Below are 27,167 nucleotides of genomic sequence, written 5' to 3'. Positions count from 1 at the left end.
ATCTCTGCCCCAACTTTCAGTGCTATGCGGATGACACTCCGCTCATTTTCATGCTACCTTCAGCCACCTCTTCCCCTTATCTCATCTCTGACTGTCTGTCTGCTATCTAGGAGTGGTGTGCCGCCAGTGATCTCTGCATTAATGACAGTAAGACTGAGATTCTCCTCATCTGCACAGCCGCTCCCTCCTTTGCTGTCACTCTCTGGCCAGCCTCTCTTGGCCCTCTTCCTGCTCCCACCTGCCAGGCTAAAAACCCCGCTGTCATCTTTGAGTCCACTCACTCCTTCTCTCCTCACATCTCTGATGTCTCTAAGAAGTCACACTATCAGCTACACCTCCTCAGAGGTATTCTTCCTTTCCTCTCCTTCCCCGCAGAAGCTCATTATCTCCAGAGCTCTGGTTCTCTCTAGGCTAGAGTATTGCAACAACCTCTTTCTAAATCTGCCTGCTTCTACTCTCCGCCCTCTGAAACTCATCCAGAACAGGACTCCGAGACTTGTCCTTGGCCTCAAGCCCAGGGATCGTATCTCTCCAGGACTGAAAACTCTGCACTGGCTCCCAGTGGCTGCAAGGATTAAGTTCAAAACCCTCTGCATTGTCCACAAGGCCTTCTGGGGCCGGGGGCCTCAATACCTTCAACTCTCTCTTCCTAAATATCTTCCTTCTCGAGCTCTTCGCTCATCTGCCTTCAACTCCCTCAGGGTCAGTCGCTTCTCCAAGCAACAAGTTGGTGGTAGATCTCTTTCTTTGGCTGGGGTCTACCTCTAAAACAGCCTCCCTGCCTACCTGAAACTTGAGGAGAACCATCTCCATTTCTGGAATAACCTCAGAACCTTCCTCTTTGCTTCTGATTTCTCTCCTCCTCTCCCCTGCTGAACTCTTGGCTGACACTTCACTGGTTACCTGGCCACCCTCTGATCTCGGGCCCAGGTCCACTCCCCCGCCAGTTGCACACCTGCACTGCCTTCCTGGCAACCCCCTGCACCTGGGGACTGTTTTCTGTATCCCTACAGTCCCCCACCAGCACTGACATCTGATATCTGCACTTACCCTTGCATTTGCCACCAGCTTGCCGTACTTCTCTTATTGTTTTTATTAATTCTATTTTTTCTCATGTACTGCACTGTCCCCACCCCCCTCCCATCCTGCACTTTCCCCATTCCCCTGCACTTGCGCGATCTGAATGACACCTGGCCTAGTAGGATTGTTGTCTGTCTTCCCTCTGTTCCCCCTCACTTTCTGCCTCGCGCCTTGAAATACTTGTATATAGGCACGTTATAAATGCCATATCATATCATGTTTGACCCAGAGTCAATCAGACACATGAAATCATCAGAATGGGTGCCGTCACCAAGAGTAGCGCTATGTATGGCACAACACATTGGAAAACCTCTATACAGGGAAGTGCGCTCAAGAATGAGGTCAACGTTTCCTCAGCCAGAGCTACCTAGCAAATTGGCAGACACCCTGCACCTTGATCCAAAGATGGTCACATTTGTGACTAAAGCAGCCAGAGATATCAGGAAGGGCGTTGAACGCTCCTGGAGAGGGTGCCAGGATAAACTACTGGACCTGCCTGGCCCATTGTCCAAAATAATGGATTGGGCAGAGAAGGTCATAGACACTGGAACGCCAGTAGACGCCCAGGCGCTGAGTAACTGGGCACAGTGTGCAGTATGCCTTCTGGGCAGTGCCAACTGTGTGCTTTCCTCTGAAAGAAGAAGAGGAGTGTTATTAAAAATTGACAGTAAGCTCAGTGACTTGACTTCCTATGAAGCAGGAGAGGGAGCCAAAGGGCTACTCTTTGGGGAAGCCTTTGCCAAGGAGATGGTGCAGTTTGTTGGAACTTACTCCGCATTGGAGAAGACCCAAAGCTCCATCAGGAAAATCTTCCCAGGGCGAGTTTTTGCCGGGACTGGACGACACCGGGGTCAGTCGTCCGGTCGCTTGAACTTTCACTGCAGACCCCAAGGGCAATATTGTGAAGGAAGGCAACAAGACATGTTCTTCCTGGCCAGGACTCAATTTCTCAGAGGTCGTAGAAGAAGAGGCGCATACAGACAGCCGAGTGTTTCAGGTGGTAAGTACACCAAGCAGGCATGCGTTGAAAGGGGTAGGAAGGACTCTCCTTTTTCTGCACCAATGGTGAGCATTATCCAATGATGCATGGGTGCTCCAAGCGGTAGCATGGTTGCATCTAGAGTTTGCCGGTGGGCCGATACAGAGGGTAGGGCCTCAACCGATACACAAGCTGCACGAAGAGGTAGCACTATTGCATGACTAACTGCACAAGCTAGTAGACAAGATCAGACAGCTCACCCGCTTCATCTGACACGCGGATCGCAGTAAACGATTCGAGTAACCTCGCCGATCATAGGCCACAAACTCCGGCATCACCGCCGCGACTGAGACCAGGCAGCCACAGACAAGACATGGACTTTGAATCATAGGAGGAGTGGACATGGGAGGCGGGCGGGGGGGCCCACACTGCAACCTTCTTTTGGTTTTTAACTGTCATGTGTTTGTTTATGTGTAAAAAACAAAAAACTCAAAAATAAAGTTTTTTAAAAAAAGCTAGTAGACAAGAACGCGATAGAGCGCCATACGCAAGTTGGCTCAGGATTCCTCAGCAATATGTTCCTAGTGCAGAGAGGAGAAAAGATAAGGCCAGTGATAAACTTAAAGGGACTAAATGCATGGCTCATGTACAACCATTTAAAGATGGAGGGGATTCACCTACTCCGAGACCTCCTATGCACAGGAGATTGGCTAGTGCGCTTAGATCTCAAAGATGCATATCTCACGATCCTGATAGGGACAGCGCACCAGAGATTACTCTGCTTTCGGTGGAACAGAGCGATTTGGCGTTTCACATGTCTTCCATTCGGTCTTGCAGCTGCCCCGTGGGCGTTTACCAAGATGAAGCCAGTGACAGCGGCCATAAGGGAGAGAGGAATACGAGTTATAATATATCTAGACGATATTCCAGTTTTGGGCCAAGACAAAGCATCTCCTCAAGAGAATGTATTTTGGGTTTTCACACTGGTGTCCTCACTGGGATTTATAGTAAACCTAGACAAGTCTCAGCTTCAACCAGGTCAGAGGATAGAGTTCTTGGGTTTCACGATAGATACCACGAAAGCAGTGCTGGAGCTCCTGACGCACAAAGTGAAGGCCATTAAAAAAAAAAGCTGAGAGCAGTCCTAACGAAGAAGACTATTTTGCTTCGCAGTCTAGCCAGGATAGTGGGACTGCTAGCAGCCTCGATTCAAGCGATCTTCCCTGGGCCTCTACATTATAGAGCGTTACAGAGACTCAAGATCAGGCTCTTGCAATGTGGAGTAGGGTATCATCAGCTAGTGACCTTAGACCAGGAAGCGATAACCGAGCTTCATTGGTGGTTACAGAATATGGAAGCCTGGAACAGACGAGAAATATTCGGCGATGTGCCAGACTTAGCAATAGAGTCCGATGCAAGCAGGGCCGGCTGGGGAGCCAGATGCGAGCAAGCAGAGACAGGAGGGAAATGGTCAGAAGAAGAGTTGAAATTACACATAAATTGTCTCGAACTCCTAGCAAGGTCTTTCGCAGTGTGCACTTTTACCAAAGACAAATTCAAAATGCTGTGTCTTACTCAAGATGGACAACATTTCAGCCGTGCGCCACATAAACAGGCTAGGAGGGACCAGATCCAAGAGGCTAGCAGAACGAGCGAAAGATTTCTGGCATCACTGCCTACAACAGCAGATTGCACTGTCAGCAGAATACTTACCAGGTTCACAGAACAGTGTAGCAGACTGGAATTTGCGATATCTCATAGACTCCAGCGACTGGAGACTACATCCCCAAGTGTTCAGTTGCAAGAGATTTGGGGACCGCTAGACACTGATCTGTTTGCGTCCAGACTGAACGCTTAGATGCCCAGTACTTCAGTTGAAGGATAGACCCAGGGGCCGTGGCGACAGATGCCTTCTTACATCCATGGGGCAGGGCAGTGCACTATGCCTTCCTGCTGTTCATCATGTTGACGAGAGCCGTAGTGAAAGCCCGCAGAGATTTCGCTTACAGCTTTCAGGAAAGCTAGCGATGCTGCTCTGTTTAGCAGTATGTCGAAGAGTGTCAGACGTCAAGGCTTTAGAAATAGACAGGAAGATATTTTACCCAGAAGGGGTAGCATTTAGCATAGCTAAGAGAATGAAGTGTGACTCAAAGATCATTTCCTACCCTTATTTTGCGTACAATAAAAAAATATGCGTGGCGCAGTGCATAAAAGAGTATGAAGGGGCAACAGCGCACCTTAGACCGCAAGGGCTAACACAATTGCTTATAGCGCGTAGGAAGCCATACCACTTCGTAGCTGCAGTGACAATAGCAAGATGGGTGAGAGAAGTGATGCAGTGGGCAGGCATAGACGTGTCCTTATTTGGCGCACATTCAGCTGTAGGAGCATTACAAGACATTATGAAATCAGCCGATTGGTCTTCTGAATCAACGTTTAAAACGTTTTATTTCAAACGTGTCAGAAATAACTAATAGGGTGGTAGCAAGCTTTGAACAAGCGTAATGCTTGCCTCCTGTCTTGACATAGAATGAAGATTGCCCATGCTTACAGCACATGGTAGTCTTGATTCTATTAAAGACACAGAGGCGAGCATTATATCCACCCAGGATGGCAAAAGTCTTGATTTTCAGCATGTGTGTTCATACTGTACAAGGTCTTTAGCGCATCCCCGCCCTCATGGTTTCTTCACCATTCCTCGTAGGAGACGACCAGAAAGCAGCATGAGACGGGTTGGGATAAACGCGAAAGTGTGGTGAAGAGGTGTGCGCGTTGTCCCGTTGGACCAAAGCGACCGGGGGACCGAGAGAACAGTTGGGAGTTCCGAGAGTTGGAGAAGTTTGCAAGGAGCAAATTCTAAGTTGGATAAGGAAGAACTGTTTACTGCAAAAGAAAGAGGAAGGGACCTAGAGCAAGGGCCTCTTATACCAGGGCCTGGCACCTGATAGGTGGAAGAGAGGAGCCTCAGCACTACCAGGGTCTAGAGGCTCATGGGGCTTGTAGTGCCAGTGAAGACATTTTGCCTTGAACGCTTTAAACCATTGGATTTACTTTTTCTTCAGAGTAAAACAGAAAATACCCAGTTTAAATGTTCAAAGTTTTAAAGTGCTGTGAGTTCTAGTAATAAAGAAAGTAAAGCATAATGCTCGTCTGTGTCTTTAATAGAATTAAGACTACCCTGCACTGTAAGCATGGGCAATCTTCATTGTACACTTCTCGGAGAGGGAGTTCTGCACTTTATTTTGGCTCCCCTGTGCTGCTTGGCTCGGGCCTTATGGACATTTTTTGTTTCCTCTTGGAAATGGGGAACGGGTCACCTAGTCTATGGACTTCCATCTCTGGTTCACCAGAGATCTTCACTTGGGTATTAATTTGGGCACTCGGTACATTCAAGTAAGTTGTTGGGCAAGAGGGTGGGTAACTTGGTTGAAAACAAACCTGAACTCTAGTAACTTCTGGTAAATTTTCTTAAAGTTCTTGGAGATTATACTTATAATGTGTAATCATAATTGGTTATTTATAACACGCTTAATACCGAAGAGGTTTCTAAGCGCGGACCCGGGATTCAAAGCTGTGTTGCTCTGTTTCATCTTGCTTTCTATACGAGCGTTTTGCCATTGAACTGTACTACCCACGGCAAAGATGGCCGTTTAGGCATTCCTGTGCCCTTTTTTCCCAGTTCACCCCATAAGTGTGAAGCCAACGAGCGAAGGCCAGGAGGCTAGACCAAGCTCCCTCTCTGCTGCTCTCCGCTGCTCGTCGCTGCTGGATGCTGGGGCCTGTCCTCCGGTTCAAGGTAAGGATCGTGCTGCAACCCCATGCACCACTAGATCCCATCTCCTTGCTATTCCTGTGATCCCCTTTGTGGTCCATTTCGCCTTCGCGAACACATCCAAGTCTGCTTTACTAAGTATCAGAAAGAAGCGCCTCCACGCACGCACCCTCCCTGTTTCATCCGTCACCTACTGTCCCTCTCACTACCAAAGAAAAGCGCCTAGGGACCAGGTGCTCGCCTTTACTAAAGTCTCGTCATGCACCTTCCACTGTTAGACTAGCCCATGTCAAAACTTCCATACCGCTAAGTCTACTGATGCCCCACGGTACAGGAACCGTTGCTGGTTTCTTTCTCCATGTATCATGAATCGTCACTAACTCCCAATACCTCTTGCACAGCGTACGATAGCGCATGCCCAATGTCCAGCCCGGATACGTTGGCCCTTGCACCAATCATGGTACCTAATAACATGAAGTCCACTGCAGGAAACCTCCTCTTAACACCACCGTTGCCTGATTCAACTACGACGTACTGTGCACCCTTGATAGACTTCATCACAGAAGTGCATCGGACCCCATCTGCCCAGAATGCCTCATGTGATTCCCCTTTGGCATTACCCAATGCCAACATTACTAAGCCAGACCTGGTTCTATCACACATTGTACAGGGCACATTTTTCAAGCCCAATGTCAAGTATCGCCGCTTGTTATGACCCTGTACCTACTATTATTAACCTAGATCTGCACTTGAATAACTCAGTTGTTATAGATTTCATTGTGCCAGGGTCCAATAATTGTGATGTACTGAAGCCTCATTCTGCCCTTATGGGTTCCCCCATACAAGGGGCTGCTAACTGTGATGTGCTGATGCCTAAATATGCCATTATGGGCTCCCCTATGCCAGGGGCTGCTAATTGTGATGTGTTGATGCCTAAATCTGCCATTATAGGTTGCCCTATGCCAGGGGCTGCTAATTGTTATGTGTTGATGCCTACATCTGCCATTATGGGTTCCTCCATGCCAGGGGCTGCTAATTGTGATGTATTGATGCCGAAATCTTCCCTTATGGGTTCCCCTATGCAAGGGGCCGCTAACTGTGATGTGTTGATGCCTAAATCTTCCATTATGGGTTCCCCTATGCCAGGGGCTGCTAATTGTGATGTGTTGATGCCTAAATCTGCCATTATGGGTTCCCCTATGCCAGGGGCTGCTAATTGTGATGTGTTGATGCCTAAATCTGCCATTATGGGTTCCTCCATGCCAGGGGCTGCTAATTGTGATGTGTTGATGCCGACATCTGCCATTATGGGTTCCCCTATGCCAGGGGCTGCTAATTGTGACTCGCTTTTGCCCAAGATCGCCATTGATGGTTAGACTGGGCCAGGTGCGGGCAACACTCAGGATCAATTGAATGCCATACCATCGACCATCATTACCTCTAAGCCTGCACCCATTGTACCCCTTAAGTGTGCATTGATTAATGCCCGTTCCCCTACCAGCCCATGCATTGGACATCCATGATTTCATCACAGGAGTAACATTGACCTATTGATACTCAGTGAAACCTGGCTAAGTGAAGCTTCAGGCACATCCCTTGCTATACCAGTGGGTTACACCATCTTTAGGTACGACCTGACCCTCCAAAGAGGGGGAGGGGTAGCCCTCATTGCAAAAGAATCTATTTCGATTAGAAGGGTGGAAGGGGAACTTGGCTGCAATTGTGACTACCTTCGTCTCAAAGTGAACCCTTCCCCTAACTGTACCTTTTACATTCCACCTCATCTATCGACCACGAGGGTCAGCCTTGGATTTCCAAGACGCTCTGATTCAGACCCTCTCGGATAACTTGAAGAAAACTTCCAAATCCTTGCTCTTGGGAGATCTCAATTTATGGCCTAGGGCTTTATCCAGGGTAGCTGCATGGGAGTCATTAGGGTCATGACTCCCCTGCAGCTGCCCTGGATAAAGCCCTATCCACCCTATGGTATACTCAAGTTATCTCTGAGCTGACCCATATTAAAGGCTGTACCCTTGCTTGGGTGGCCCACCATAATTGTTCTGTCTTGGTCACAGATAATTTCTCCTATTCCCTGGTCCAATCACTATTCCATTCAATTTGACCTCAATATTATGAAAGGGCCCGTCATGCAGGTGACTCTGCTCCCTCCGGCACTCACCAGAAGCTCTTGTCAGCTTACTAAGGAAAAGCTTACTCCCTACCTTATGGTGCCTGCCCTTCAGCCCCCTTTCTTGAGGGACCCAGAAACTCTTGCCAGTGTGTTCAAATCTGTTATCTCCCAAGCGGTTGAAACTATTGCTCCACTGACCCTGAGGAAAGCTAAGCGGTCCAAGCATTCTAATGCCTGTTTCTCCCAGGAGCTCCTTGAGCTACGCTCCCAGAAGAGGACCGTGTTGTCTGCCTGGAAAGCTAAACCTAATGATGCCTCCAAGGCGGTTTTTAAAATCATCTCCAAAGAGTATAAAATGGCAATAATCAAAGCCAAAGCCACTTCCTATAATACTAGGATAGCAAAAGCTAAATCGGGGACGAAAGACATGTTTGAAATTTTGCTGGAGACTCCCATCACCCCGCCCCAGACTATCCTTAAGGATGAAAACTGGTGTAATCTCATCCAATCTATGTTGGACAAACTAAATACTCTGCAAGACAAATTCCTAGCACATCAACAGACCTTAAGCCACCAAATAGCTAACCTACAGAGCACCATGTCTGCTCAACCTGAATCTGGTGAATCTAGGCCTTTCGACTTTAAGGATATGACTGAACCAGAAGTCATTGCCCTCCTTAAATCTATTAAACCCTCATACTGCAAAACGGACGCCTATCCTGCACCGCTCACTGAAGACTGTGCCCCCACCCTGACCCCCTTCCTTACAGCATTAATTAATGCATCCTTCCAGTCTGGCCATGTCCCAACTGGACATAAGGAAGCTTGGGTACACCCTCTCCTGAAAAACCCTTCACTTGACCCTAAGGTCCCAGGCAACTACAGACCCATTACCACAGTTCCATTACTATTAAAAATCTTGGACAAGGGAGGGCGTGGCTAACCGAGGACCCGAGCGGATGGCTCCTCAGCGAGCTCCGTGACTTCTACCGGCCCTGGAACCCCTAACCCCCGTATAATGCATTATTGACACGGCAAACTCAACTTATATAGTGCTGAATCCCGTGGGCACCTGTTGGGCTGGAAATCGGGCAGCCCCAGCCAACACATCCGAAGCAGTGAGCAAGTCTAGGGGGGGGACCCAATATGAGTGCTCACCTAAAATGGCGGCTTCCGTGGACTTCGTATGAGGGAGGGGGCTGCAGAGCTCTTTGAGCGTGGGACCGAATCGAAGTTCCAAAATACCCAGAGTGCCTGAAGCCACTTTCCAACTTACTTTGATGTCCCGGTGGTTTGGCATGGAGGCTACCGTGGCCACAGGATCCCCCAGCAAGAAGAAACACGTGGCGTCCTACTGCAGGGCAGAGGATCCTGCAAACTGGTGGCTCAAAGCTAATCGAAGGTGATTGGGCCAGCTGGGAAGGAAGCTAATTGTGGCGACAGGTGCCCACGCTAGAAGGCAGCTGCAGACCCCCGGGTTCCTGGGGACAACACATGTGGTCGGGGTGGCGATTCCCGCAAGGGGCTGCTGAGTGAACTACAACAGCCACATTAACGCTTGGGCAGACCCAAAACCATGATGCCATATATTGCCATAAATGCTTTAAAGCAGCCCTAATAAAGAGGAAGACGCTCACGGGGCAACACATGCGACATCGAGCACAACGAGAGAGGAGGTGAGCCGGCCAGTTGAGGGAGAGGCAAAGGCTACAATGGGCGAGGCCCGCCCTGGGGAATGGTGAGGTGGATTGCAAGGCGTCCAGGACCCCTGGACTCGCACATGCAGCAACAACAGGGATTCTGGCAGAGGTGTCACGAAACTGACGTTTTGCAAAGCCGCTGAAATACACAAGGTGCAGCCTGGGCAAGTGTTACTCTGACCACGCACTCCTGATTCCCCCACGAGCGGCCTAGTGATGGAACCTGCGAGGAATGGGAATCCGCGAACCAGCTTGGGGGGGAAACGGGAACAACAGGAGGCGCCCGCACGACGAGGTGGCTACACAGGCAGGGCTGTGATGTCTGGCGCCTTTAAAGCTACATATACAATGTAAGGGTGACACCCATAAATGCCATGGCAAAAGGCAAACATCAGCAACATGCTAATGGACCTCTAATGTGAACTGCGGCTTACTGTACACTGCACACTTCAAGCATCCATGACAAAGCAAAGAGGCACTCATAGAACGGCCTGCATAGAGACTACCTTGAATATGCACAGCTGAACCACGGCAAAAGGGTGGGCAGTAGCCTGCACAGAAGCAAGGTAGGACGTCAGGCAGCAAAACAGACTCTTGGGCCGGGGCAATACTTGAATACGGTGGGGGCTCACAATGACAGCAATAACCGCTTGAACCTGAAGGAATACGGATAAACCTCAACCCACAACATGAACATAACACCGACATAGACATATATCTGGTTTTACAAAAGCTCCCAAAGAGACGAGAGGCCGAAAACCTGCCCGAGCAGCACCAGAGACGAGCAACAACAACCCCAACTCTCCAGAACTAATCTAGAGTGACAACCAGAATATCACACAACGTCCAAGATGTCCAAACAAACAATGAAAGCAAAAAGTCAAGGCTCTGGTGATATCAAAGCCATGCTACAGACAGCAGATACCCAGAAACGCATTCAAGTGCAAGCAATGGCCAAAGTGCACAACCCCCCTCCAGAGGGGGCAGGGACCTCTGAAGATCCACCTATTTGGAAATCGGACTTGCTAGAAATGCTGTTAGAGCTCAAAAAACACATAAAGAAAGTGCAACTAACCTAGCTAAATCCATCACCGATCTCAATAAGGGAGTCTTGGCGGTGGAAAAAAGAATTGACAAAGTCGAAATGGTGATAACTGAACAGAGCCACGAGGGGCGTGGCTAACCGCCATGTGAATAAAACGGCTTTCAGTGGGCTCCGTAAATGTGACCAGAATCCTGCGTTTTCATATATTTCCGGAGTACTGAAGCAGCTGAAAGTCCCTACAGAGGCGTACGAACCTGTCAGGCAGCACCATCCTGAGTTCCAGATCGCTGTGACATTCCCCTGAAGCGAGGCTCCCGACGAAGCCGGAATCGAAACACCTAGCTGGCTCCGACTCGTTGCAGCTCGCAGGGGGACCCGGCGCACGGACGAGAGGAATAGTGCAACAGCGGCAGAAGCGGAATGAGGTGGGGATACCTCCCCTGATCCCCTGCGCAACGGCTCTCCTGGTGAAGACTGGGTGGGGAGCGCTGGTGGGCCCTGCAGGCCCCGCCCGCGCAGCGGTCAGTGACGCCTGCAGCGACGCCGAACAACAGCGAGACGTGGCCCATCATCGAGGGGCTGGATCTGCCCAATGGGACCGGGCTGGTCCACTTAGGAGAGCCGAGCGAGGGACCGCCCTGAGGCTGGAGGCGGCGTAATGTGAGGAGGCGGCGGGCGGAAGGGACCGAGCGCGGCAGTACACGCCTGTTGGGCCCTGGAGGAGCGCTCCTCCCCAGATAGAACCACAGCTCAGATGAGGCCCTGATCCAAGCACCACAGACCCACCACCACTGGCTGCGGAGACCTGATTGAGGCAGCCGCCCCACCAGCATGGAAGAGAGCCTCCAGGCGATATATGCTTAGGATCACGCTGACTTCGTTCGGCGTCCCCCCTCGAGATTCCACGCCGCCTTCTGCACCCTGTGGCGTCCCCCCAACGAACAGTGGAACAAGCCGCAGGGTCTACCCCATGGCACCCTGGAGACTGCCTTGGGCCAGTACAATATGCCAGCTGCCACCAATATAAAGGGGACACACAGACAGCGGGTGCAGCCCTAGAATAGCCCCATCTGGCCCGACCAGCTTTGTCGCTGTGCAAACTGCCTGAAGATCCGGCTGACCTAAGCACCTCGGACCCACTGCCACTGGCTGCAGGGACCCGGCTAAAGCAGCCGCCCCACCTGCAAAGAAGCGAGCCTTCGGGCACATAGGCCGCAGCCCACATCAACCTCATTGGGCACACCTCTTCGAATCCTTACCTCCTTCGGCTCTCTGTGTGGCCCCCGGCGGACTGTGGAGCAGGCCCCAGAACCAACCCCATTGCACCCTGGAGGCTGTCCTGGGCCCGAACAACAAAACAGCTGCCATCAACATAAGGATAGGACTCTGACAAAGAGTGCAGCCCCAGAGCAGCCGCGTCTGGCCCGGCCAGCCTCGCCACTGAGAGAACAGCCCTGTAAACCAGCGAACCCCCAGGCGGCAGGGGTATGTCTGCGAAGGGCCAAAGAGGTAAACAAAAGCAGACCACCATGGATACCTACACAGCCGGAGGAGCGGCAGGATCAGAATCCAGCCCCTCAGGCCCCACGACAACAGGAACTGAACCTCGTGAAACATCGGCGGAACCAGCTAATTCGCACCTGCTAGAAGCCATTAAGACCCTCCAAAAAACTATGGAAAGCAAAATTGATGCGGTTGGAATCGATCTGAACCTATTGAGGCAACATGTCCGCTCCATCGCAAGCAGGATGGAGACACTCGAGACCCAGGTCCGCGAAAACACTGAGACCAAAACCCGGCTCCTGAAGGACGTGGACGCGCTAGCACAACAAGATTTTTTACTTTAAGATAGACCTGATGAAGCCGAAGGGCGGGCCCGGCGGAACAACATCAGAATCATCAGCCTGCCTGAGGGCATCGAGGGTAACGACCCCACAAACTATATAGAAAACCTCCTACTGCAGGAGGTTGGGGCTGGGAAACTATCACAAGGCTTCACCATTGAAAGAGCGCACCGCTGACTCACAAAAAAACCACCCAGGCCAGTCATTGCAAAGGTGCTCAACTACAGGGACAGAGAAACAATCTTGGCCTTCTCGAGGTCGGGAGGCTGCATTCAGAAAAACGCAGAGAAGATAGCTATATACCCTGACTGCACGTTTCAGGTCCAGATGAGAAGAGCCCAATTTATCCACTGAAGAAAGCAGGCCTACGCTATATGCTCCTATATCCAGCCAGGCTGAAGGTACTACATGATAACAAAGCGCACCTGTTTGACACCCCTGCCGAAGCCATTGAATGGATAGACGGTAAGCAGCTCCCAGAGCTCGAAACAAAAGATCACAAGCTGAGGTAGCTCACAACTCGAGAGCCTATCCGACACCAATCGCACGTGCACACTAAGGGAGAAACACTGAAGGAAACCCAACTCACATATTGGAACAGCAAATTCGATCCTAACAAGAGCCACACTGAACGGAGACCGCTCCCTACACAACAGCGGCCAACGTAACACCTTCTGCCCCCAGAAGAAATTGGGGTATATCTAACCCGCCCGTAGGGCACCAGGAGGCCACTAAGAGGTCAAATGGAGCGGAAACGGGGTAGTCAGAACGGGGGGAAACCCCGCTGGACCTGTTAAGTTACGGGGAAGTTCTAAGTTGGGTGGGGGAACCAGGGAGTTGTTGTTCAAGTGGGGGAACCATATACAAGAAATCCAAGACCACCGACAACGCGGGAAGCCTCCGGAGACGATGAGGAATGCGGCACCTCGCCACCCAAGCAAGGCCAACCACGATAAATCCATGGCTGACAAAATTAGAATCCTGACATGGAATGTCAGAGGTATGAACAGTTACGTGAAACAGTGCCGGATCCAAGCCCTCCTAAAGCGTAGCAGGGTGGGAATAGCCCTCCTACAGCAAACTCACCTGACTGCAGATAGGCTTGCAGCACTGGGCAAAATCTGGAAAGGGACACTGATAGGCTCCACATATTCCACGTACGCAAGAGGAGTCCTGATTTGGATAGCCCCTTCCATCCCCATAAAAGTGATGCAATCAAAAACAGATGACGAAGGCAGAATGGCCCTGGTACACGGCAATATTGAGGGGAAAGAACTCTGTCGGGTCAGTACCTATGCACCCAACCATGACGCTACAGTCTTCTTCCGCTCCTTATATAAACAACTCAGCCCATTCACGGGCTGCACCATGATATGGGGAGGTGACCACAACTGCACCCTAAAACCTCTCATGGACAGATCGGACACTAAGCATGCCCGTCCGGCCCCAACGGCCAAAATACTGAACGCACTAACACAACAGTACGTGCTGAAAGACCTGTGGAGGGAGCATCACCCAGAGAGGCGGGAATACTCCTACTGGTCAGCCCAACATGCCGTTCACACCAGAATAGACTATATCTTCGTAACCCAGGAACAACTAGCCACGTTCAATGATACACATTACCTGGCCAGAGTCCTGTCGGACCATTCCCCATTGACTACCACGTGGACAGTGCTGACGCCCAGGCCGCCGGTCCCCACCTGGAGGCTCAGGTCTGAAGCCCTGCTGGACGGGGCCTTCTCTGAACAGATTAAAACGAGAATGCTAAACTACTGGCAACTAAATATGAACAGCGTACAATATATTAGCACAGTTTGGGAGGCATATAAAGTGGTCATGAGGGGCGAAATGATTGCAGCTATAGGAGGCTCTCAGAAGTCCATACTCAACACACACACACGTGGTGAAGATGAGCTAAAAACACTTGAAGCCAAAGCCCCCGTAGACCCCACACATGTTCAAAGAATGATAGAACTTAAACAAGCTTGCCTAGGGCATTGGGAGAAACTTGGGAAACTCAGCTACTCAAAATATATAGAACAGAGTTATGCCCTCGGGGACAAGCCCGGGAAGCTCCTAGCCTGCCTTTGCAAGAGAGAAACCCCAAGAGCACCCATTTGCCTAGTCCACAACTCAGATGGCACTCCTGTGCACACGCAGGCCGAAATAAACCTAGCGTTCTCCGGTTTTTACCAAGCTTTATACACTGAACCGCCTTCATCCACAGACATTGAAATAGACGATGTCTTAGACATCATCAAGCTACCCAAACTCGACACGCAACTAGCGGAGGCCTTAGATGATCCCATCACCCCGAAGAGGTCACGGCCACCATTAGATCCCTACCATCCGGTAAGGCCCCAGGAACAGACGGGCTCCCGGGAGAGTTCTATAAGACGTATGAGGAGGCACTGGCTCCACTCTTAGCCCAAGTGTTCAACGAGGCATACGAAAGAGGCTCCCATCTTGACACCTTGAGAGAAGCCGTAATCATTCCCATACTGAAACCAGGAAAGGACAGCGAAGAGTGTGCTTCATATAGGCCCCTGTCCATGCTCAATACAGATAATAAAATTCTGACAGCGCTATTAGCGAGAAGGCTGTGTAGAGTGATCCCGCTGCTAATCCACCAAGACCAAACTGTGTACGTACCTGGGCGAACCATTACTGAAAACCTGCGCAAACTACACCACATCATATACAGCACCAATGGCAAACCCGGAAAATGCGCAGTGGCATCTCTGGACGCCACTAAGGCTTCCGACTCGGTCCGATGGAAGTGGCTACTTGCCACCATGACCAAGCTGGGAGTGGGGCCGGCCTTCCTAAAATGGACTAAACTCATATACAAGGACCTCACAGCCAGGGTGCGCACCAACAACACTTACTCTGACAAATGGCGCCTCCACAGGGGCACGCGACAGGGGTGTCCACTCTCCCCTATGCTGTACATTATTGCAATGGAACCCGTAGCAGCATACCTAAGGCAGGAATACAGAGATGGGGGCATTGTGATAGATGGAGTAACCCACCTGGTCTCCATGTACGTGGATGATACACTCCTCTACCTAAACAACCCTGAACACATATTACCATACATACTGGAGACACTGGAAGGGTTTAGTAGATACACGGGGTTACAAATCAACCAGGACAAGTCTTGCCTCTTCCCCCTTGCATCCCTAAGCGATGTCAGCGCAGAAAGGCTCCCTGACATGGCCATCAAGTGGAAGACCACCTCCTTCAGGTACTTAGGGATAACCATACACAGAGACCCTAAAACCGAGCACACCCTCAACACAGCAAAAGATAAAGACGGCTTGGAAAAGTCAATGGACTTCTGGGGAAGACTCCCACTCTCAGTCGTTGGGAGAGCTGCGCTCCTTAAAATGGTGGCGCTGCCCCACCTCCTACACTTCTTCACCAACGTCCCATACAACATCCCTCAGAGGTTCTTCAAGGACTTAAATAAATTATGCAGGAGATTCCTGTGGCAAGGCGGGCGACAGAGGGTGGTGCTGGAGGTGCTGCAGAGACCCTATGAGAAAGGAGGCCTGAAAATCCCTATTTTGAATTATATTACTTAGTGGGCCAACTGAAGCATGTAATTCAATGGATGGCGGACGAAACCACTACTGACACTCGCCTCCTACAGCCAGCCATCCCCCATATGCTGCTCAGAAACCTATTCTGGATCCCAGACAGACCACAGCAACACAAACCGTACCTAATGAGGCTTGGGATCCAGATGTGGAAAAGAGCCTGCAACGTCACAGGGACAACTGATCCATATTCACCCCAAATCCCGATCGCCGCAATTATGACAAATAGACCAGGGGACCTGAAAGAAATAAGGAACACTTGGGAACCCTTCGGGGTTGCCACCCTGGGGGACCTGGTAGACGACCAGAACATTCTAACATTCACAGAGTTACACAAAGCCACAGGATTACCAGTGGGGCAGTTCCTACTCCATGGAGCGGTGACCAAGATGCTCGCAATCAGATGGCCTGAGGCCGAGAGCCTAGACACTGGTCAAGATAGCATAGAAAACATACTAAACGCTGCTGAAGGCAGACACGAAACCTCGAGACTCTATGAAACACTCCTAGACAGCGCAACCAAGCAAGAGCTTAAGTGCAAAGCAAAATGGGAACGGGAGCTGGCCCTGCAATTTGAGGACAAAGAATGGGGATCGATAACCCACTACCATAAAAGTGTCCAGGAATGCTAGACTGCAGCTCATACAGTTTTATATTACCAACAGAGCGTACCTCACACCCGAAGTCATCACCTTATTCAAAGGAGCAGGAACGAAAGAGTGCCCCAAATGCTACGAACCCAGCGTGGGGATGACCCACATGTTCTGGGAATGCTGGATCATACAATCCTTTTGGACCCAGATTGCTGCGAAGGTTGCCAACGCAGATATCAACCTGGACGTGCAGTCACCGAGCCCGTGCATCCTGGGCAGATACAAAAAAAGGAAAAAAAAAAACCCTTACATATGCTCAAAGACCTAATGTACGTCTTGCCCAAGAGACGCAACGCTATGGGGTGGAAATCCCCCAGGGCCCCTAGTGTGATGTCATGGTGGGAGGACCTCCGCAAGTGGACTGCAGCCGAAACGGGTGCAAGGGAGACCGCGCAAAGGGAGCAGAGGCTGGACACCAGTGAGGATTTACAGCAATGGGTCGCGCTCACGACGTCACTATTTCATCGCACTGAAACATCTTCCGCCTCCGGCAGCCCAGGAGGGCCTTATGAAAAGTGAAAGACTGGAAAGGAACAATTGTGGTCTTGGACAGTTGAAAGGGGGGAGGAGGCAGGGACAAGGCGGTTATGCAGGATCTTTAAACGATGCAATAATGATGTTAATTGTTGTATAGTTGAAAACCAATAAAAAACGTTTTAAAAAAAAAAAAAAAAACTGAAGAGCCACAACCATATCTTGGCAAGCAGAGTCTTGGAGCTGGAACAGCAAATGGAACGAGTGCAGAATAATCAGGAAGATACGGAAAATAGGTCCGGACGAAACAACATACGAATTCACGGAATTCCGAAATCAATACTGGACCCTGATCTGCAACAATATGTGACTGATTTGTTCCGTCACATCCTGAACACAGAAGAGAATAAAGAAATAGTGCTCAATCGGACGCACAGGGTATACTCAACATATCAACTCAACAGGAACCTGACACCCAATGTACTAACACGGATACATCTGTACCCACTGAAGGAGGACATTATGCGAGCAGCCCGGAAAAAGGAGTCCATCAGGCTCCGCTCCACCCCAATTCAATTGTTTCAAGACCTAGCCCATGCGGTGCTCACCAGGAGGAAAAGACTGAGGGTGGTCACAGACTGGCTGACAACCAAGGACGTGCGATACAGATGGGGGAACCGATGGGGGCACCCAACAAGCCTCCGGTTTGAATGGAAAGGCAAGCTGTACTCAGTCTCCAAGGAGGAAAATATGGCAGATCTCATGCAGGAGGATGATGGGGGCAACCTCACCGACAACAAAGAATCTCCGTCTCAGAACGGGGAGACAGAAGGCAGATCTGGAACAGGCCAAAGGAAACTGGGACGCTCCCCGACCACGGGGATGTAACAAGCCTAAATCTTTAGAACCCACCTACACAATCGCCAAACACCTGAAGAATGGGGATTATCCCCTTAGAATTTGAAACAGGGAAGACAATAAAGAGAAGAAAGGGTCTCATATCTGGAAATAACTACACACTAACTTGACTGCTCGAGAAGCAAGGATACCACACACTAAGCAACATGGACAAGAAGGGGGGGAAAGGGGAGAAGAAGTCTGGAGCCCATACTTCCCCAGTAAGTAGAGCCCAGTGATTTATTATGAATACACTATGTTAAAAAAGTTATTTGGAAATTTTAGTTTAAAAGTTGGGGGGGTGGGGAGGGGCGAATTCCATTTTTCCATTTTTTGGTGAAGAAGTAACACATGCAACATCTCCAAAAGTTGGATCATAATGAAAGGGCTCAATGGGTGAAATATAATAATAGTCATGCGCAGTAGGAAGATCAGGCACACCAGGCACACCGCCTTACAGAACACTGATACCCTCGGGAACTCCCTGACACACAACACAGCGAAGATCTCCAAGTCACAGTCAGCCCTTCACATGATCATGCTACCTGTGGTGCGAGGGAAGCGTCACCAACTTCCAGGCTCTGTCAGAGGGCGATTTATTATTTGTTCCCTCGTTTCCGCTGGCAACTGCCATGGACATTGCGAGAGGGCTGGAGCAGGAGTAATCGGCGACAACTACTTCCTGGTTCCGGGCCGAACTCTCGGTCACGTGCCCTGAGCTCCGCTCACATGATCAGGAGTCGGCAGGTATAAAAGCGGCGCATTTTGAATCACTCTCCGCTTCTTCACAGCTGTTTCGCGACACTGTTTGGCGTTTTCGATTCACGTTGGATTCATTTGGTTATAGATCTCAAGCTTACGGATTACGGACTGGTTTTTCTTGTTCCTTGGATTTGGTGTTTGGTTTCTGCTTTGATTTACGGACTCTGGACTTTAGCTAATGTTTCACGGATTGTTTGGATCACCCTTCTCTGCTTTGTCAAGTATTCTACGCTCTACGGAATTACTCGAACGCTACGTTACCACAGTGTTAAGAATACATCCAAGAATCAGCAGGTGGTAGCCAGCGCTGAGTCTCTGGCGTCTTGGATTTGAAGGATTACTGACGCTTCCCTGCACCACAGCCTCAGAGTTCCTGGCAGTTAGAATATCACCCTTGGGTAAGCCATATTTCAATAACAGTAACATTGTTTACAGTACTGTGCTTGTTTGTACTAATACCTAATTCATTCCACAGCTCTGGGGTCCTCGGCGGCGTCTGGTCCTGCGAAACAACAACAACAACCACCTGTGGCCTCAGGGCTCGCACAGGGAGTAGTTTTCTTTCTCTCTGTGTGGAACTTGGGGACAGTGGCCCATATATTCTTCACGACGAGTCAAGTTACGACAATAATGGCTGAGTTAACATTTGTCTCACTGAATGTTCAGGGGCTCAACTCCCCAATTAAGCGGAAATCCATGTTGACCAGGTTGACTGATATGCACACCTCTGTGCTATGGCTGCAAGAGACACATTTACTCCCGGAGGATGAGCTGAGGTTGAGACACAGAGCCTTCCCTATACAATATGGGGCCTCTAGTGGGACTAAAAAGCGGGGAGTGGGCATCTTAATTGCAAAAAACATTAGTTTTGAGAAACGAATTATTAAAAAAGATTCGATTGGTCGTTACTTGATGCTGGGAGGGAAACTGATGGGCCAGCTGGTGACCTTGATCTCAATTTACGCCCCTAACACAAAACAGGACCACTTTATACTGAATCTGTTACCCAAAATTGCGCAATGGGGAATAGGGAAAATCCTAATTGGAGGCGACTTTAATGGGGTGATGGATGCAACAATGGATAAAACTCTCCCAGCCACCCCCAATGACCACCCATTTAGACAAGCTCTGGCAACATTTTTAAGGGAATTGCATCTTTTAGAGTGCTGGCATTTCTTTAACCCACAAGAGAGAACGTGTACCCACTATTCAGCAGTACACAGGGGTTACTCCTGTATCGATATGATACTTCTCTCCGAAACAGTCATCCCACAAGTCACAGGCTTAGAATTTGGGGTGTGCTGCCTCTCAGACCACGCTCCGGTGCTCCTAAAAATAGAATTAACCTGCTCACAACAGTCCCACAAACCCTGGCGACTGAATGAGGTAATATTGAAGGACCCAAATGGTCATGATGAGCATAGAACAAACCCTACAGAACTATTTCCGGGAAAATAGGACACCGGGGATAGATTGGTCAACTATCTGGGACACCAGCAAAGCGGTAGTACGGGGGAATTTATTGCGCAAACATAAAATTATTTTAAAAGTCGGGAGAGGGTGAGACGCAATATGGAAGCCAATATACACAAGGCGGAAGGAGTATATAAAGACAGGGGTTCACAGACGGCTTGGTGGGAATTAAAAAAGGCCAGAGCGACCCTAGAAACCCACCTAGCAGATGATGTAGCACGTCTTCTGGTACAAACAAAACAATTTTACTACATACACGGGGGCAAAGCTAACCGATTCCTTGCTGCTAAATTAAGACACCAGAAACTCCGGAACCGAATAACCAAACTTCGTAATGACAGCGGGGAGGTAATGAGGGCAGAGAAAGAAATAGAGGAGGTGCTGATCTCATACTACACCAACAACCTAAAAAGGGAAAACCTAGATGGGGAATCGCATATTACGTTCCTAGATCAGATAGACTTACCACAAATTAATGAGTTGGATAGGCAATAGCTGGAAGGCCCCATAACAGAAGCGGAAGTAAGGGAGGCTATAGGAGCACTAAAAGGACATAAAACTCTGGGCCCAGATGGGATAAGCAATGCATACTATAAAACTTTTAGAACCATTTTAACAGGCCCCCTAACCTGTCTATTTGACTTCATTAGAGATAAGGGACGTACATCTGGGGACATGGGTCCAGCAACTACAATATTATTTTTGAAACCAGACAGGGATCCACTGGACTGTGCAAGCTATCGTCCAATCTCTTTATTACATGGATATGCAAAGATCTACTCCATGGTACTGGCCCGGAGACTAGCAATGGTACTTCCCAAAATAATCCACTCAGATCAAGCTGGTTTTGTGAAAGGGCGGCACACATACGATAATATCCGTAGAGCCATAGATACGATTGACTGGGGACAGAGGGTGGGCCAGAGATTTTTGGTAGCAGCCCTGGACGCCTCCAGAGCTTTTGATAGCCTACGTTGGGGCTTCTTACGCTTAACCCTTGAAAGATTCAGGTGTGGGCCAATCTTCACTCGCATGGTAATGGCCAACTTCACAAGTCCATCCACTAGACTAATGGTTAATGGAAAGCTCAGAGGGAGTATCCGTATTCCCGAGAGGCACAAGACAGAGCTGCCAATTGTCACCCATTATCTTTGCCATGGCTATGGAGCCGTTCCCATGCAGGGTCCGTAACCACCCAGGAATCCAAGGGGTTGAAGTGGGCACTGCAGGCCCGCAAAAAGTAGCACTCTATGCGGATGACATTCTCCTATTCCTAAAGGATACTGCAAACTCTTCACCAGCAGCCATACAATTATTGGGGGAATTCGCTAGGGTCTCAGGATTCCACATTAACTATCCCAAATCCAAAGCTCTCAATATTACAGAAAAACCAGAGCAAATCCCAATTTGGGGATTCAGGGGGATTTGGGAGAACCAATACCCCCTGAAGTGGGACCACAAGGCAGTAAAATACCTCGGAGTACAATTGACCCCCAAATATGATATGTTATACAGAGCCAACATCCCGGACCTCCTGAAAGCACTAGCAAGGGAACAAAAACGTTGGCAACTACAGGAACTGTCCTGGCTGGCACGCATTACAGCGGTTAAATTGACCCTGCTTCCTAAATTCCTATATGTAGTTGGCGCCCTCCCGATAAGAATTGTAGGCCCTGCCATCCAAACATTACAGAAAGCAGTGATGAATTTTATTTGGGGGGGGGGGACCGAGAGTCCCCAAAAAAGTATTATTCAGACCACAGGCCCTGGGGGGTCTGGGAGTTCCAGATTTCCGTAGGTACTTATGGGCAGCACAGGTAGCCCTTATGCTGCAATGGACAGCTGGAGAATCTCTCAATCAGTGGGTCATACTTGAAAGTATGGCGACCAAGAAAGACCTGGGAAATCTTGGCTTCCTCGCCACACGACATAGGGAAAAAGAGGGCAAACTACTGGAATCAACTAGAGCTACTCTGTGGTACTGGGACAAGGTCCTGAGAAACAAGAAGATTAAAGGGGGGGACCTTTTACACCAATAGCTTATAACCCAGATTTACCCCTGGAACACACGCTAACTTTTGGACAAACTGGGGGGCAGGGAAAACCACATGGTCCTAAAAGATCTTTACGCAGATGGGGCACCTCTGTCGTTTGAGGAATATAAAACCAGGTTTAACATACCAGAGCGAGAGCGATATCATTATGTTCAACTCAGACATTAGGTCTCAAACGCGAAGGTGAAAGAAGGGGCAACCAGAAATCCTACAGGAGTGGAACTAACAATACAAGAAGGCCAACTAGACAAGGGAATAACTAGACTATACCGTCTGGTGGGGGAATGGGACCCTGAAGAGAACCTTACCTATATGCAAAAATGGGAGACTGATCTAGGGGGACACATGGGGTTGCATTTGGCATAGAGCCGCCAAGAGCTCTAAATGTACCTTGATGAAAGAGGCAGCATACAAACTCTGGCTTTTGTGGTACATGACGCCCACACGCATGCACGCCATTAACCCAGAATACCCGGCTGCGTGCTGGAGGAATTGCGGACAACCTGGGAACCTTGTTCACATGTGGTGGTCCTGTCCACTAGCAGAAACCTACTGGAAAGAGATTTTAAGTCACATTAAGGAAATAACCGTCGTGGAGCTTCCCTTCGACCCGCTAGTGGTGCTCTTGGGGGAAGCAGTAGAGGGATGCTACGCAAACTCAGGGCCGACAGCCACCCTAATTACAGATATGTTGAGCGCAGCCAGAATCACAATTCCGCAAGCATGGAAATCTAAAGATGGACCAATAGTAGCCATGTGGTGGGTGCGGCTGTGGGGAGTGATGGCCATGGAAAAGGTGACAGCAATAGCCCACGGCTCTTATTCAAAATACCTGAACATTTGGCTACCATTACACAAATTCACAGATGACAAAGAGCAGATGTACTTTAAGGCCAGATTGCTCTGTGCAATACCTGTCATTTGATAAACTCGAAGATTAAGCTGGAAATGATCCACCTGGCTGAAATTTTAAGACAGAACAGATCACTTCTTCACCTTTAAATTAAGAAGATGTTTGGGGGAGGGGATGTTTGACATTTATTTTTACACGGTTATTATATATGAGCACTGGCATTGAACTGTACTGAAACCCCATGAGGGGGTAAGGAAGAATTGACATGTATAAAGCAATACATATTTGTTATTAACTGTTTATTGATGTACACATGTCTATAATGCTCCAAAACTTAAAGTTGGTAAAAAAACAAAAAAATCCTGGACAAAACAGCCTATCTGCAAGTCCAAACATTCATTGAGGCTAACCGTCTTTTCGGCCTCCAGCAGTCTGGTTTCCGTCCAGGACACGGTACCGAAACTGCATTGCTAGACCTGAAAAATCAAATGGATGACTTCAGAGATGCAGGCAAACCTGTGCTCCTGTTGCTCATTGATTTATCTGCAGCGTTCGACCTGGTGGACCATAAGATACTTTGTCATCATCTCTCCACTGCGGCAAACTTCTCCCCCAAGGCATGTGCTTGGATCACCTCCTTTCTTCAAGAAAGGGTTATGAAAGTCTTCTCTGACTCAGCCTGTGCCCACCCAAGTGACATAAAATGTGGAGTCCCACAAGGTTCCTGCATAGCGCCTACTCTTTATAACCTTTTCACAAGGCCGTTGTTCAACATTGTGGATGCCCTGGGCATCTCATACACAAATTATGCTGGTAATACGGGGGTGCTTATCCCTCTTACTGGTGATTACAAGTCCGACATGAACACCCTCAATGCCATATACTCAACAATCCAATCCCTGATGACAGAAAACTGGCTTTGTCTCAATGGTGAGAAAACTGAATTTCTGCTGATTGGATCACCGGACACCCTTGGAAGACTGGATAAACAATATAGTTCCTCCCTTGGGCGTATTTCTGGACTCTAACCTGACTATGAACAGGAAGGCTAATGCCATTGCTTCTACACCTATCATTCCAAACTGCTAAATGCAGCCAGACCCTTTCTCTCGGAAGAGAACTGTCTTACCATTGCAAGAGCAATAATTGGTTTCCGATTGGACTATTCCAATGCCCTCTTTATAGGTTCCTCTGGCACAAATATTTCCAAGCTCCAAATAGTACAAAATAATGCACTTAAGGATGCTACTGGGATTTCTGGTAAGGACCGCATCTCTGAGACCAGGAAACAGGTTCCCTGGCTTCCCGTTAAAGAGATGATCATCTTTAAAACCCTTACCCTTGCGCATAAATGTGTCCATAATCGGGCACCTCGCTACCTGGTTCACAGAATAGCCAAACCGATCTCTGCTAGACCCATCAGAACGGCCTTCACCAATCGAATTGTTATCCCTAAGGCACGTAGAGTTCGAGCAGGAAGCACTAGCTTCCCCACCATGGCCGCAACCCAGTGGAACTCTTTACCCCCTCTCATCAAGATGATTGATTCACACCTAGCCTTTCGTAAAGCGATAAAAAACTGTGCTATTCATATAACATTGTAATTAATGCTCTTGCTTATGTTACGCTACAAGACTTTAAATCTGTAACCACCAAAGTATGAATGATACCTTATTCAGTGTTAGGTTAATCGCATTTGTATCTATTAACAATACCTTCCCGTTTGAAATGCATATGTTGGTTTCCCAATTAAATCCTTATGTTAGAATGCCTGTTCTATGTAACCTTGATGAGTAACCATGTACCAAGCCGTCTTAATTGTAACCAAGACAATCTTATGCAACAGTGCCTCGATACCTATGGGCTGCAGTGTGCTTTACAAATTCAAATAAATAAACAATAGCTGATGGAGACACGTTCAAGAGGGAGGTTTATCGCCTTAAATGGCATTTTTAGGGGAGGGATTATGACACTACCACACCCGGGAAGGGCTTGCAATAAAAACTCATGGGGGTTATACCCTTTCATTTAACCTGTCTTCTGGCCTGCCTCTTCCACCCACAGGACATGAACTACCAGTATGAGCTCTGTCTTGGTTTCCTGTCCCTCTTCTTCCTGTCCTATATCTGCATTTGCCTCCTGTTCCAACTACTCTCACTCCTCCATTTCCACCACCACCTCATGTACCAATGGCTTTGGCTCATCCATCTCCACATGGTCCTCTTTGTGCGCAGTGGCCACCTCTATACATTTACCGGCCTGATGCCATACAATGTCTGCCTTCACATGTTCCACATCCTGCTGAACTTCCATCTGTGGATCTTCGTGTTCCTACTTCTGTTCGCCCGCTTCCTCACCCAAAGATGGCATGTGCCCAATGAGATCCACTTGTTCCATAGCAGTGATTTGGGGCACCAAGGGAGACGTTTTTGTAAAGCAATTCACTGTGGGCTTCACCTTTTCTATTTTGGGATTTGTAAGGAAAAACAACAATCACAAATGATTTAAAAGTTAAGGGAAAGGGATGAAAGAAACGGAGATCACAAAGAAGTTAACATAGGATTTTCAAAAAGAATATATTTGGTTTTTATTCTTTTCATTTTGCGGTGAAAGGAATGGAACGAGCCAAAAACAACCAGAAAGAGACTCGCAAATCATGGGGGGAGGTAGAGAGGATCAGACTTTGAGGAACGTACATAAAACAAGCATAGTAAACTATATAATGTCACCGATAGTGCATAAAATGTATTAAAAAAAAATACTTTCAGTGTCTACTGCACAAGCTTTGCTACTCACTCCCCGTATACAGCTGTCTTGTCGCTCCCTCGAACAGCAAAACACAAACCACACAAAACCATAAAGTGAGCTGGGCCTTTTATTAGGCTACTTAACAGAGAATCATGGGCTCTGACTGGGCCGCTGCAGCTATGCAGGTCGTTTGGTGGTTCTGGCCGGCCTGCCGATGCATGTTGCACACGCCAATGGTGTTGTGGGAGTTCAGGCGTGATTGAGGAATGCTGCGTGTCCCGCTAGATCGGTTTGATCAAAGTTGACTTCTCCTGTGAGATCAGGCTAATGCAAGTTTTCCACCTGTAGTTCTGAAACCATGTTTTTGGGGTACATTTAAATCCAATCCAAATAAACGTTTTTCAACATTCATTTTTTAACATTGTCATCCATAAGTCACCAAATTCTTGCTTGCCAAATTTGGTGAACTTTAATACACCTGTGCATATGTTGCAGTGAAATGGTTTTTTCATGTTCCTGTGGCATATAGCCGTAACTATGGTGACAGGCTGCAAAATGTAAGTTCAAGTCTAGCATGAAGGACAGTTATCCAAGTGCATACAGCACAGCATTTCTTACTCGCCAATGATGGGTGCTAATGTGTGACCTTTATGTTTATCAAGCAATCATTCACTTATCAAATACATCGTTATTGATTGAAAAAGGCTAATCTAGTGTGCACTAATATGAAGACTTTTTTTAAAAAGCAAGTGGATGTGTTTTCTTCACCCTTCCTACTAAAATGCATTGTCTGATATGTGCAGTCTTCACAAAGTGATATAGCCTCGTGTGTTTTCAAATATATTTGTGTCACAAAAGATACAAATGCTCATTCATTTCATGGCTGGTATTCAGGGTCCCAAAACGTCATTTGTACCAGTGCATACTCAAGACTTTCAGTTTTAACATTTGAGTAGCATCAAAGAAAGTAAGATTGCACTACATTAATTAGATCACGATCCACAGTACGAATAAAAGCTTAACTGACTTTTTAAACCATATGTCGGTTTTGCCTGGTAGTACTGGATCTTAAGCAGGCATGTTGGCAGCAATTTGTC

General features: G+C 48.5%; 1 protein-coding gene across 2 annotated transcripts in view; it reads left to right on the top strand.

The window, feature by feature from the left end:
* The window catches only part of ACOXL (acyl-CoA oxidase like), a 1,650,624-nt gene that overhangs the window by 597,907 nt on the left and 1,025,550 nt on the right, over positions 1-27,167 (top strand). The window lies entirely within an intron of this gene.

This window comes from Ambystoma mexicanum, chromosome 4p (genome assembly GCF_040938575.1).
Source record: "Ambystoma mexicanum isolate Mex_15411 chromosome 4p, UKY_AmexF1_1, whole genome shotgun sequence".
Taxonomy (NCBI): domain Eukaryota; kingdom Metazoa; phylum Chordata; class Amphibia; order Caudata; family Ambystomatidae; genus Ambystoma; species Ambystoma mexicanum.
This window is presented reverse-complemented; position numbering and strand designations above follow the sequence as displayed.